Source organism: Phyllobates terribilis, unplaced genomic scaffold (assembly GCF_046119375.1).
Source record: "Phyllobates terribilis strain yellow unplaced genomic scaffold, ASM4611937v1 Scaffold_5__5_contigs__length_657084704, whole genome shotgun sequence".
NCBI classification, from domain to species: domain Eukaryota; kingdom Metazoa; phylum Chordata; class Amphibia; order Anura; family Dendrobatidae; genus Phyllobates; species Phyllobates terribilis.
This window is the reverse complement of record NW_027362765.1, coordinates 9670022-9684148: the sequence shown is the minus strand read 5'-3', so window position 1 is coordinate 9684148 and position 14127 is coordinate 9670022. Positions and strand designations below refer to the sequence as shown.

The following is a 14127-nucleotide window of genomic DNA, read 5'->3' as shown; positions in this document are numbered from 1 at the left end:
CATACAAACCTCCCATGCCTGCGCCGTTCTAGCGGTGTCAACACTTGCGTTTCCAGGGATTATATTACGTTGTTACGTCATGTAAGCCCTGTGCCTAATCAATCCTGGCATCACTGTCCCCACCTTTTGACACATCGAACAATAACAGAGTCAGAAAGCAGCTGTAGCCCTGGCTTCCTGTTAATGTCAATCTGTCTGAAGGCGGGGACAGTGAAGCTGGCACTGATTGGGCACAGGGCTCGGGTGATGTAACAACCTCACAATAGCCCCGGGCACATGAGTGCAGACACGGCTGGAACAGCGATGACACAGAGCGTGAGTATGAGTGTTTTTATTTTAATGAGGCCAAACATGAGGAATGACAAGTGGTTGCCCTAGTAGTGGACAACCCCTTTATGAAGATACAATTTTCAGTTAAAACTTTTCAAACATTCTGAACATGAAAAACGCTTATCCCCTGTGTGAATTCTCTGGGGCTTAATCAAACCTGATTTCTGGTTAAAACATTTCCCACATTCTCAACAGGAAAAAGGCCTCTCTTCTGTGTGGGTTCTCTGGTGCTTAATCAAATGTGATTTCTGGTTAAAACATTTCCCACATTCTGAACATGAAAAAGGCCTCTCTTCTGTGTGGGTTCTCAGGTGCTTAATCAAATCTGATTTCTGGTTAAAACATTTCTCACATTCTGAACATGAAAAAGGCTTCTCCCCTGTGTGGGTTCTCTGGTGGTTATCAAGATTCTGTTTCAGGTTAAAACATTTCCCACATTCTGAACATGAAAAAGGCTTCTCCCCTGTGTGGGTTCTTTTGTGCATAGCAACATCTGATTTCTAATTAAAACATTTCCCACATTCTGAACATGAAAAAGGCTTTTCTTCTGTGTGAGTTCTCTGGTGATTATCAAGATTCTGTTTCCAGTTAAAACATTTCCCACATTCTGAACATGAAAAAGGCTTCTCCCCTGTGTGAGTTCTCTGGTGGTTATCAAGATGCTGTTTCCATCTGAAACATTTCCCACATTCTGAACATGAAAAAGGTTTCTCCCCGGTGTGGGTTCTCTGATGGCTATCAAGATACGCTTTTCGGTTAAAACATTTCCCACATTCTGAACATGAAAAAGACTTCTTCCCTGTGTGCGTTATTTGGTGCAAAACAAGACTACATTTATGTCTAAAATATTTTCCACATTCTGAGCAGGAAAAAGGCTTCTCCCCTGTGTGAGTTCTCTGATGACTAAGAAGAGATGATTTCTTCATGAAACATTTCCCACATTCTGAACATGAAAATGAATTCTCCCCTGTGTGAGTTCTCTGGTGTCGAACAAGCTTCGATTTCTGGTTAAAACATTTCCCACACTTGGAACAATAAAATATATTCTCTGCTGCGTGAATGTCTTGATTCTTAAGAAAAAACTTTTGGAGAGGAAAACTATTTCCATATTCTGAACATGAAAATGGATTATTTGCTTTATGAGCAGTTTGCTTTTTAATGCTTATTTTGTGACTTTGATTTTCCTTAGTAGTCAGTAATGGATCAGAAGACAGGATCTGTTCCAAAGGATCAGATGACAGATCTTAGCTGTGAAGGGATGATGATGATGGTATATCTGGTGTAATGGCATTCACTTCAATTGTATCTTGTGGCATCTCAAGATCATCGGATTTAAAAATTGAAGATGTCAGCTGTTCCTCTGATCTCCTGGTACATTCATCTGCCAAGAATAAAAACAATTATAATTTTTGAATAAAATATCCTTGAATGTAATATTTGTGAACATTTCTACTTAAACTGTCGGTAACAATGGAAAGTTACGTAGAAAAATTATTATTATTTACCAAGACAATGACAGTTCACAGTCTAACAGAAAACTTTATAGGATGAACCAGTGGATCGTAGTGTTCAACTGTTTGTTCATTCTGCCTCCCAAATATGGAATAAAAAGCCACCAAAAAATGTTATGTAGGCGAAAATAATACCAATAAAAACTTCTACTCATCCTGCAAAAAAAAAAAGTCCCCACTCAGGTCCAATATCTGTCAGTGGAAAAACAGAGGTTTCCACATTATTAGAGTCTCAAAAGGCTCTTAAAAAGAAACATGGCTTCCATAAACCAATCCAGCAATATCCACACTCCCAAAAACAAATGCCCCCCTTGCTTCTGACCCTTGCAGTGTGCCAAACCACATTTAGCATCCATGAATTTGGCATTACTATAGTGAGAAGAACCCAGTTAATTTATGGTGTGTGCCTCCTGGAGCACAATCTGGGCACTATGTGTTGGGTAATAAAATGGCTAATGTGCAATTTTCACTCTCCAACATCCATTGCGTGCTAATTTCCGGAAAGTGTCTGTGGAGTCAAAATAGTCACTAGTCCTATAGATCAGGGTTCCCCAACTCCAGTCCTCAAGGCCCACCAACAGGTCATGTTTTCAGGATTTCCTTAGTATTGCACAGGTGATGGAATTATTGCCTGTGCAGGTGATGGAATTATCACCTGTGTAATACTAAGGAAATCCTGAAAACATGACCTGTTGGTGGGCCTTGAGGACTGGAGTTGGGGAACCCTGCTATAGATTAATTAATTGAGGGTTATAATTTCCAAAATGGAGTCACTTTATGGGGATTTCTAATGTTCTGGTTTTCTGCCATTTTGTCATATTAGGGCTTCTGCAAATGGTGTATCCCATCTCCTCTGGGATCTTCTCCTGCGATGTCTGCTTCTGTCACCAGGAGCCGCCTTATTCATTCTGCGGGTGGCGTTGGTGATGGAGATGTCGGAACCAGAAGCTCTGGGCGCACAGGCCCTGTCCAGGCATTAAGATTAGGGTGCTTGGGACCTGTAGTACCATCCAGTCTGGCAGTATGGGTGTGTGCAATCCAGCTGAAGTCACACTACTAAAGCTCAGAGTATATTGCCAGAAGCTGCCTGATACAGCCTTGTTCTCCTCTGGTTCAGTCTTCTGTACTCAGCACCCGGCTTGTGTGTTTGGTTCCTGATATGGCCTTGGCCCATTTACTGACTATTAGTGATGAGCGAGCATGCTTGTCACTACTTGTTACTTACCCGAGCATCACAGTGCTCGAAATGCTCAGTACTCAGCAAGTATTTTTTTTTCTTAAACTTTCGGGAGCGAGCTCGAGTGCCGGCCTCACATGTTTGGCACTTTTTAGGCAGCCAATTAACATGTAGGTATCGCCTGCCAGTCACAGTAATGCCATAGCCATGTTGGTAGTGACATTATAGTGAATGGCTGGCCACATAGAATCATCAGGTCTATATAAGACCAGGGACCCTGCCCTCATCACAGTCTACCCCGGAAATAGGCAGAGTAGGGAGAGCTGCGGCTGAGCGAGGGAGAGAATTCTAGCTTCTTTTAGGCAGGGATTCCACACTAGTTGTATTTATTTCATCTGAACCAACAGCCCTTGTAAGGGCTCATTCTGATGTATATTAATACTGCCGTTAGCAGGTTAGGCAGAGTTTGTGGAGAGATAGTGCACTACAGGTTAGGCTTCATTGCATGTTCTTTCTGCTGCTGTAACTCATATCAATAGCCCTAGTTCTCAGGGATAATAATATTCCTTTTTGCTCTTAATCCTGCTAATTTTTGTGAAAAGCAATATACTACACTATTTTTACTGCTCCATTTGTTTGTTAACAGTATACAGCCACACTTAGTTGATTTGACTAGCATTGCTATGTAGTGCAAGCATTGAAAAAGTCCATCTGTGGTGGTCAGATTTTACTGCGTAATGATCCTGAAATTTTTTGGAATCTGCAAAATATTATACTCCATTTAAAATGTGCCAGTTGTGTGTTGAAAACATACATCCTGACTTGGCCGCTAACCAATAGCATATTGCTATTGCAGTAAAACTTGCTCATCTGAAGTGGTCAGATTTTTACTGCGTTAATAATCGTGAAATTTTGTTGAAGCTGCCAAATATTATACTGCATTTAAAATGAGCAAGGCGCGTAGTAAGGGACGGGGAAGTGGATGTGATGCTGATGGTGCACGCAGAGGCTAAGGCTGTGGGCAAGGTGAAACTGTGCCTGCTGCAGTAGCACAACAAACATCCACATTATGTCGACCTAGCGTCCTGTCCCACTTTGTAGGGGGTTGCAGAACAACACTCTTGAAGCCAGACCAGTGTGAAAAGTTTGTTGGGTTGATAGCAGACAATGCTTCCAGTCAGTTTCCAGCACCACCCTGTCTTCCACACGGTCCAGTCTCAGTAGTCTTGAGTCTGGACCACATAATCCTCACCCTGATCCTCCTTCCTCTCACCATGCCGAGCGCCCGGAGACAAGTGATCTCACACTTAGACACTCCGAAGGGCTGTTCACATTTCCATTTATAGTTTCTGTCCTCTTGCCCTGTTCGCTTCAAGCAGGATATGAGGAGATCACACTTAGCGATACCCAAATATTTGTAAGTCAGGAGGAAGACAAGGGTGTGGACGGGGAAGACGAGATTGTGGACGATGAAGTTACTTACTCAATCTGGGAAGGTGACAAGCAGAGCAAAGACAGCAGCGCAGAGAAGGTGGGATCCATAGCACCGCAACAGGCAGGAAGAGGTAGTGACGTGACCATAGAGACAAGGCGGGCAACTGTTCCCCAGAACACCAGCACGAGGGAAGTTGCCAGTCCAAGGGTTAGGTCTTCCTGAGCTTGGTGCTTTTTTAAAAACTGTCCAGTTAACCCAAAAAAGGCCATTTGCAACATATACTGTGCCAGCATCAGCAGGGGCAGCACAGCTACCAGCCTGACCACCACCAGCATGCTCAGGAACACGATAGCAAAGCACTCAACTAGTTGGGCCGAATGCCAGGACAAGAAACAGTGTCTGTGGGTGACACCACTGCCTCTTCACCTGTTGTATGTGCATGCCAATCCTATGTCCATGATGCAGGCGAAGATGCCTCCCACTCTCCACCTGTCGTAGCAACCACATTCACGTCCTTGTCCCAGCAGTGTTCAGTTGTCCCTTGGAACACAAGTGGAAATACGCAGCCATCTGCATACCCACAGGCCATAATACTAAATGGCCACATTTCCAGACTGCTTGCACTGTCTTGGCTCTTCGCAGTCTGGCAAATATGGCTGAGTTTAAGTTCCGCTGCCTTTCCCGTGACCCTCGCGTTGTACACATTTTGGGCAACAGTAATTACTGGTTGGTCACCCTTCTAGACCCATGCTACATGGAGAACTTTCTATCTCTCCTTCAAGTGGCAGAGAGTTCTAATAAAATGTTGCAGTACCAGAAGGCCCTAGTTGAAGAATATAAAAAATTCCCATCTAACAACGTAGGCGGTAGAGGTCACAGTTCATTGGACAACCAATGAGTACAGGGAGACAAACACACAAAGCCATATGCAGTAGAAGCAGGGGAACACTCTCAAAGTTCTGGGACAGTTTTCTCAGACCCTCCCAGTGCCCAGGCCCTGATACACGGGGTAGTCTGACAAGGAGGGAAAAGTTTTGGAAGATACTGAAGGAGTATCTTGCTGACTGTACCATCGTCCTTCGTGATTCCTCTGTGCCTTACAACTATCAGGTATCCAAGTTAGACACGTGGCATGAACTGTCTCACTACGGCTTGGAGGTCCTGGCCTGCATGCCTCTAGCGTTTTGTCAGATCGGGTTTTTAGTGCGCCGGGGGTATTATAACTGATAGGTGCGTCCACCTGTCAACTAAAAATGCTGACAGGCTGACTAATATCAAAATAAACAAGGCCTGGATTGGCCCAGACTTCTCAACACCACCGGATGACAGCAACAGAACATAAACTCAAATCCATTTTTTTTCTGGTCTATTGCCATGCAAATCTTCACACCCAGATAGGTGTGAAGATTTCTTCTTTTTTATGTTGTCCTATTCCTTCTTCTCATCCTACACCACCATATCAACAGGGTGATCATCATGCAACACCCCCATTAATTATTTTAAAGGTATTTAGGACGCCCGCATGAACAATTTTTAGAGACCTACTTCTAACATTCTTTACAATATATATGTATACCCCTGCTGGAAATGAGTGTTCATTGTCGTTGCATACACTGTCTATAACTTGATTGCATTCTTCAAAAAACTCATTGACAGATGTGTTTTTTAATGTAATCCACACTCAGAAATTCATCAAAGCAGGCAGGGTTGCTTGCGTTCCTTCACAGTTTGGTGCTGCCATATCCCCAAAAAATACTCTTTGGGGGCGGGTTAAAATCTATTTTATGTTCTGCAATATTACCTCTCTTATCTGCAATTTGTGTATGAGTGAGCTATAGCACTGGGGATAGCATATTACAGGTTATCTAGTTAGGGATTATTGCCTTATACTCCGTGCTGCGGCAAGCAAAAAAGAAAAAAAAATCTATGCTATTCCTTATTAATACCACTGTTAGCTACATTTATTATATTAGTATAGGGATAGGTGCTAGGTGGTAGCATCTGCTGGAAATGAGTGTTCATTCTGGTCACATACATTTTTTCCACAGTTAATAACTTAATTGATTTCTTCCATTCACTGATTGACCAATTCAAAATTTTTACGGTGATCTGTACTCAGAAATTCATCAAAGTTTACAGAAATTTATCATGGTTGACAGAAATTCATAAATTTAACAAAATGTACTTATTTAATGTGCCATTCGCAGTTTCTCGTCAACTTCTGTATGTAAGAGGGAGTTTTGGGAGACTTGACGCTACAGAAGCTGGAATTACCACTTCAGAATTCTCCAGTGCTTTGTTTCCATTCATTTCTGGCTGCTTCTTGAATTATGTTTGGGGTCATTGTCCTGCTGAAAGACCCATGACCCAGGATGCCAATCCAACTTTCTGACACTGGGCACTACATTGCTACCCAAAATCCTTTGGGAATATTCAGATTTCATGATGCCTTACACACAGTCAAGGCATTCAGTGCCAAAGGAAGCAAAACAACCCCTAAATATATTTTACCCTCCACTATATTTGACTGTAAGTTCTGTGTTCTTTTATTTTTAGGCCTCATTCCATTTACAGTAAACAGCTGAATGATGTGTTTTACCAAAAATCTCTATCTTGGTCTCATCTGTCCACAAGATGCCTACTGGCCCTCTAAAAACAGTGGAGGCCACTTGCTGGCACTCTATAAATTGTGAGGGCCACCTGCTGGACCTCCAAGTTTCAAACTTTGCATAATATATACTCTCCTCCAGACCCGGGTACCATAGAACCTGTGAAAAAAAAGAATAAAATAAAAAATAAATATTATACTTACCTTTTTACGGCCCCCGATCTCCTTGTCTTCGCTTGCCGGCAGATCGCGGTGGACTGAAGGACCTGCGCTGACGTCATTTAGTCATGTGACGGCTGGTCCTTCAGTGTAGTGTACCGCAAGCTGCCGGCAAGCCAGGACAGAACGAAGCAAGACTCCAGGGGCCATCAGAAGGTAAGTATAGATTAATTTTTTTATTTTTTGACATTCTTTGGGGTCGTTTGCATGGATTTATATAGTGTGACCAAGTTGTCAAGCACTTTCCAAGTGATGCTAAAATCGCTTGGAAAGCGCTTGTCAACCCGCATGCGGAAATGCATGTGAAGAAAGCTTCACTTCCGCATGGCAGGAAAAAAGCATGTACAATCCGCATGCGTTTTTTCTGCCAGGGAGATGCAGAAACGCTCAGGAAAAAATCCGGAGCATTTCTGCATCGTGGGCACATAGCCTTAATCAGTAAAAAAAAAAAATGAGAAGAGTAACTAGTGAGAAACCTCTCAGGAGTAAATAGATTACCAGCAGCCACAAACTCTAAATTATCGTAAAATCCAATATTTTCTGTCAGATGAGTTTCAAGAAGAAATATTAGACATTTAAAGTGAACTTTTTATAATAGTGCAGAGCTGAGGTGTCTTAAATTTGAATATCTGGCATTTGGAAGAGACAATGGAGACCTTTTTTTAAAGAGACCAGGGAGTTACTGAGTCACATAAGTGAGGCCGGCCGATCCCACCACAAATCATACAAAATGAAAATCTGTAAACCAATAGACATAGAATAAAAAAAATGTTACATCCCCAACAACAATATATGTATGAGGGGGAAGCTCCAACACTAAATTGGAGTTGCACTCATTTATGGTGGACCATTGGAGCTACTATGAGTAATGACCAGAAGAGTAGAGAAAGTATTAGCGCCCCCATTTCAGGAGAGATTGTGCAGTAATCTGAATTTCGTATGCTATGTGCCCACGATGCAGAAATGAAGCAGAAAATTTCTGCAGCATTTCTGCATCTCCCTGGCAGAAAAAACGCATGCAGATTGTGCATGCGTTTTTCCTGCAGAAAGCATGCGGAATACATGCGGATCCACATGCGTTTCCGCATGCAGATTGACAAGCGCTTTCCGGGCGATAGCATCACTTGGAAAGTGCTTGACAACTAGGTCAAACAGCATGGATTTATACAGTGTGAACCGTAAAGACGGATTTTGGTAAGACCTTACCTGTAAAATCCTTTTTAGCGAAGGAAGGAAGGGAGACACAGATCCATCACTAGTGGGTAGGCGGAGCCCCACAGGATAGTTCACCTCAGATTTAGAAAAAGTGACAACCGGCCCCTCCAGCTTAGGCTCCTCCTACTCCCATGATTCTCCAGTCCGTACACAAGCTAAGGAAGAGCAGATAACACCAGCAGAACAACACAACCCCTTCTGAAAACTCAGATAACGAGAGAACAGGTTATGCATATAACAGAAAGAACACACAGTCCCAGGCACTACTCACTGGACCTGAGCTGGCAATGCTGGAACAGAGCCCTAGCGCGCCGACCCCAGCCCAGATAACCGCCATCAGAGAGGGGTCGCGCCGCATCTGAAAAGCAATAAAACACTTCTTCCATGGGAGGGTGCTGTGTCTCCCTTCCTTCCTTCGCTGAAAAGGATTTTACAGGTAAGGTCTTACCAAAATCCGTCTTTCAGCAGCAGAAGGGAAGGAAGGGAGACACAGATCCATTACTAGTGGGACGTCCCAAAGCAGTCCAAAACTCAAGGGTGGGAAAAACAGTGGCAGAATCGCCAACTCCTCAACAACTTAGATAAAAACGCAACCAGCACTAAACACAAGTTAAAGAGATATCCTAAACCACCGCCACCCGCAGGACCCTGCGTCCCAAGGCCGCATCAGCGGAAGCACTGACGTCCACCTTATAAAACTTTGTAAAGGTGTGAACGGAGCGCCAGGTAGCCGCCCGGCAGAGCTGAGCTGCCGAGGCCCCTTGACGAAAAGCCTACGACGAACCCACAGCTCTCGTGGAGTGAGCTCGAACCTTAATCGGACAAGGCTCGCCCTTGAGCCGGTACGCCTCTAGGATAGCCGACCGTATCCACCGAGCTATAGTGTCTTTGGAAGCCCGCTGACCACGCCGACGACCAGCAGGAATCACAAAAAGAGAGTCCGACTTCCGAAACCCTTGCGTGATCGCAAGATAGAACTTTAACGCCCATACTAAATCCAACGAGTGCAAGGCCTGCTCCTTTGAATTCTTCGGTTATGGACAGAGGGAAGGCAACATGATGTCCTGATTGACATGGAAACGTGAGACCACTTTAGGCAGAAAGTCACCATGCGATCCGGATGGAATTCCAGAAAAGGGGGCGAGCAAGATAGTGCCGCCAACTCAGAAACCCTTCTCAAGGAGGTGACCGCTACCAGGAAGGCCACCTTCCAAGAAAGCAAATAAAGCGTAGCAGAATCCATAGGCTCAAAAGGCCCATGCTGAAGAGCCTCCAAGACTAGATTGAGCCGCCAAGGAGCCACAAACGTCTTCCGAGGCGGAAACTGACGAGTTACCCCGCGAAAAAAGGAACGCACATCCCTGCGCGAGACAATAGCCTTCCGAAAAAGCAAGGATAGAGCAGATATCTGACCCCGCAAGGTACTAACTGCCAGACCCTTGTCCAACCCATATTGCAGGAAGGCCAATAAGTTGGGAATGGAAAAAATCCTCGGGTTTCTTGACTATTCAGAACACCACGAAAAGAAGGCCTCCCAAGTTTTGTGATAAACGCTAGTCATAGCAGGACCTCTGGCCGCTCGCAAGGTGGTAATGACCTCGGCTGAAAACCCTCGACGGGTCAAGATTTCGGTCTCAAGAGCCATGCCGTCAAACGAAGAGACTGCAGGTCCAGATGACGAATGGGTCCTTGGGTTAACAGGTCCGGACAAAAAGGTAGTGGAAACGGAGGCGCTGCCAGAAGAGACACCAGCGTTGAAAACCACGCCCTCCTTGGCCAATCCGGCGCCACCAAAATTGCCGAAATTCGCTCGAGTTTGATCCGCCGAATCACCAGAGGCAGTAAGGATACCGGCGGAAACACGTAGATCAGCTCGAACTGGTCCCACGGGGCTACTAGAGCATCTACCGCCACGGCCTCCGGGTCCTTGTACCTGGACATGAACGTCGGGATCCCATCAAATCCACTTGGGGAGTCCCCCAACGGGAGCACAGCAGTGCAAACACTTCCGGATGAAGACTCCATTCTCCGGGATCCACTTGCTCGCGACTGAGAAAGTCCGCTGTGATATTCCGCACTCCTGGGATGTGAATCACGGAGATGGCTGGAACCCTGGACTCGGCCCATACCATAATCCGAGAGACCTCCATCATGAGTCTGGAACTCCTCGTCCCGCCCTGATGCTTGATATACGCGACCGCTGTCGCATTGTCAGTCTGAACTCGGACTGGCAGACCGCTCAAAGGGACCGTCCAATGAAGGAGGCAGAGAAAAATCGCCCTCAACTCCAGGATGTTGATCGGCAGAGAGGACTCTTCTGACGACCAGACCCCCTGAATCCAGAGATCGTTCCAAACTCCCCCCCAGCCCGTCAGGCTGGCATCGGTGGTTATGACCGACCACCGCAGAAGGAGGAATGATTTTCCCAGGGATAACACCTCCAGACGTAACCACCATCCGAGAGACTCTCGCACCCTGCGGGAGATAATGACACTGCGATCCAGCGAGGTCGGCGATCGATCCCAACGGGTCAGAATGAGATCTTGGAGACCCCTGGAATGAAATTGAGTAAACGGTACAGCCTCCATTGTCGCCACCATCAAACCCAGAAGGCGCATACACCTTTGAAGGGACATTGCCGACGACGACCTCATAGCTTGAACAAGGCTCGCTTGTTTGTCCGGAGGCAGGGACATCACTGCCCGTTCCGTGTCGAAGTGCATTCCCAGGAACAGGATTGACTGTGACGGCTCCAGTGATGACTTCTTCCAATTGACCAGCCACCCGAAATCCTCCAGGTGCTGAAGGGAGAGATCGCGAGCTGTCACCGCCTCCTCCGCTGTGGACGACACTATCAACAGGTCGTCCAGGTAGGGGAGAATCGTAACCCCTTGCCTTCGAAGGATCACCATAAGTGGCGCCAGAATCTTCGTAAAAACTCTGGGAGCCGAGGCCAACCCGAATGGTAGGGCCACAAACTGGTAATGGGCCTGACCTATGGCAAAACGCAGGAAGCGCTGGTGGGCCCTTCCGATGGGGACATGCAAATAGGCGTCGCGGATGTCGATTGACACCAAAAAATCGTACTGTGACAGGGCCGCCACAACAGAGCGAAGAGATTTCATGTGGAATTTCCGGGTCCGGACGTGAAGATTCAATTCTTTGAGGTCCAGAATGGGGCGAAACTTGTCCTCCTTTTTGGGGACCACAAAGAGGTTGGAGTAAAACCCCCTTCCCCGGTCCTCCGGCGGAACCGTAACCACTACACCATTCTGCAGAAGAGAATCGACCTCCCGCAGCAGAGCAGCAGCCAGCTTGGGCTCGGACGGGATGCGAGACTGGCGAAACCTGTCCGGGGGTCGAGAATGAAACTCTATGAAATAGCCTGCCGACATAACGCGCGTCACCGAGGCGTCCGATACGTGGGATGCCCAAGTCGACTCGAATTGTAGCAGACGACCCCTCGGGTGAGAACCTGGCGTCAGTCCGCCTTAGCGGGCTTCTTGTCAGTTTCCCGTTTATCTTGACGGAAACTCTGATTCCAGGGAGTACGGGTTTTCTGAGAGGTCTTCTTTCCGGAAGATGAGGGACGACCCGATCCCCAAGAGGGCTTCCAAAGACACTATAGCTCGGTGGATACGGTCGGCTATCCTAGAGGCGTACTGGCTCAAGGGCGAGCCTTGTCCGATTAAGGTTCGAGCTCACTCCACGAGAGCTGTGGGTTCGTCGTAGGCTTTTCGTCAAGGGGCCTCGGCAGCTCAGCTCTGCCGGGCGGCTACCTGGCGCTCCGTTCACACCTTTACAAAGTTTTATAAGGTGGACGTCAGTGCTTCCGCTGATGCGGCCTTGGGACGCAGGGTCCTGCAGGTGGCGGTGGTTTAGGATATCTCTTTAACTTGTGTTTAGTGCTGGTTGCGTTTTTATCTAAGTTGTTGAGGAGTTGGCGATTCTGCCACTGTTTTTCCCACCCTTGAGTTCTGGACTGCTTTGGGACGTCCCACTAGTAATGGATCTGTGTCTCCCTTCCTTCCCTTCTGCTGCTGAAAGACGGATTTTGGTAAGACCTTACCTGTAAAATCCTTTTCAGCGAAGGAAGGAAGGGAGACACAGCACCCTCCCATGGCAGAAGTGTTTTATTGCTTTTCAGATGCGGCGCGACCCCTCTCTGATGGCGGTTATCTGGGCTGGGGTCGGCGCGCTAGGGCTCTGTTCCAGCATTGCCATCTCATCGCAGTTGTCAGGTCCAGTGAGTAGTGCCTGGGACTGTGTGTTTTTTTTTTGTTATATGCATAAGCTGTTCTCTCGTTTTCTGAGTTTTCAGAAGGGGTTGTATTGTTCTGCTGGTGTTATCTGCTCTTCCTTAGCTTGTGTACGGACTGGAGAATCATGGGAGTAGGAGGAGCCTAAGCTGGAGGGGCCGGTCGTCACTTTTTATAAATCTGAGATGAACTATCCTATGGGGCTCTGCCTACCCACTAGTAATGGATCTGTGTCTCCCTTCCTTCCCTTCTGCTGCTGAAAAATAAAATAAAATAAATCTATACTCACCCCCGATGCCCCGGCGTGGCTGCAGCGCTGCTTCCTGGCTGGTTCCTGGCTGCCGGCATATCGCGAGACAGAGCGGTGAAGGGCCTGCGGTCACATGACTGTGACGTCACCAAAGGTCCTTCAGCGCTGCCGGCATGCAGAGAAGCCTTCGGAAAGGGGAGTATAAACTTTATTTATTATTTTATTCTTTTTTTTACAGGTACAATGGTACCCAGGTCTGGATGAGAGTCTCCTCTCCTCCAGAACTGGGTACCATCCGCACATAGAGACGCATAGAATTCGCTTGTAGAAATGTACAGACGCGCATTCTATGCGTCTCAATGCAAGTCAACGGTGGCCATTCCGCTGCGCTTCCGCAAAATTAAATGACATGCTGCGGATTTTTGTACGCAGCATAAACGCTGCGGAAAAATCCACAGCATGTGCATAGAACATGCGGAATCCCCTTGGGGACCATGGGGTGTGGATTTACCTAGCGTTTCACAAGCGTTTACGCTGCGGAAATTCCGCAGCATAAACGCTTGAAAAACGCTACGTGGGCACCCAGCCTTAGGATAGAAAACATAATGGAATTTATGATGTGGAGTAAATCCATGAAACCAGGGCTGGAGCCATGCCAACACATCTCCTGCAGGCGTGAATAAATGTATATTACAGCCATCAGCCACGCACAGCTTAGAGATATATCATGGCACAGGTGTAATGTTTTTTGTATAGTTTATCACAATCCTGTTTGAAGTTAGTCGGTTTGAAAAGAAATTGAAAAGTCAGGATAAAGGGAAACTCTGTTGTTATTGTACAGAAATTCACACTTGATCCTCACTGCACATTTAATGCTTTCGATCATAAAAGCGAGGTTTGGTCATAAAGACTGGACCTGGTCTTGTAGGGACCATATGAGCACATTCAGCAGCACAGAAGGGAGAGAAGGTAGATTCATCCAATAAGATATCAGGGTTCTAGGAAGCCAACACCATCATTACCCTCCGCTTTCTCTTACAGGCCCATCATAATATTTTTCTTCAAGTGATTTTCTAACTTCTCAGCACATTCTACATAATGTGACAAAGTCACTGGTAAAGTA

General features: G+C 46.3%; 1 pseudogene; it reads right to left on the bottom strand.

Annotated features, from left to right (window-relative positions):
• Nucleotides 1-460: 460 nt before the first annotated feature.
• Nucleotides 461-14127, bottom strand: part of LOC141270826 (uncharacterized) — a 40193-nt pseudogene continuing 26526 nt past the window's right edge.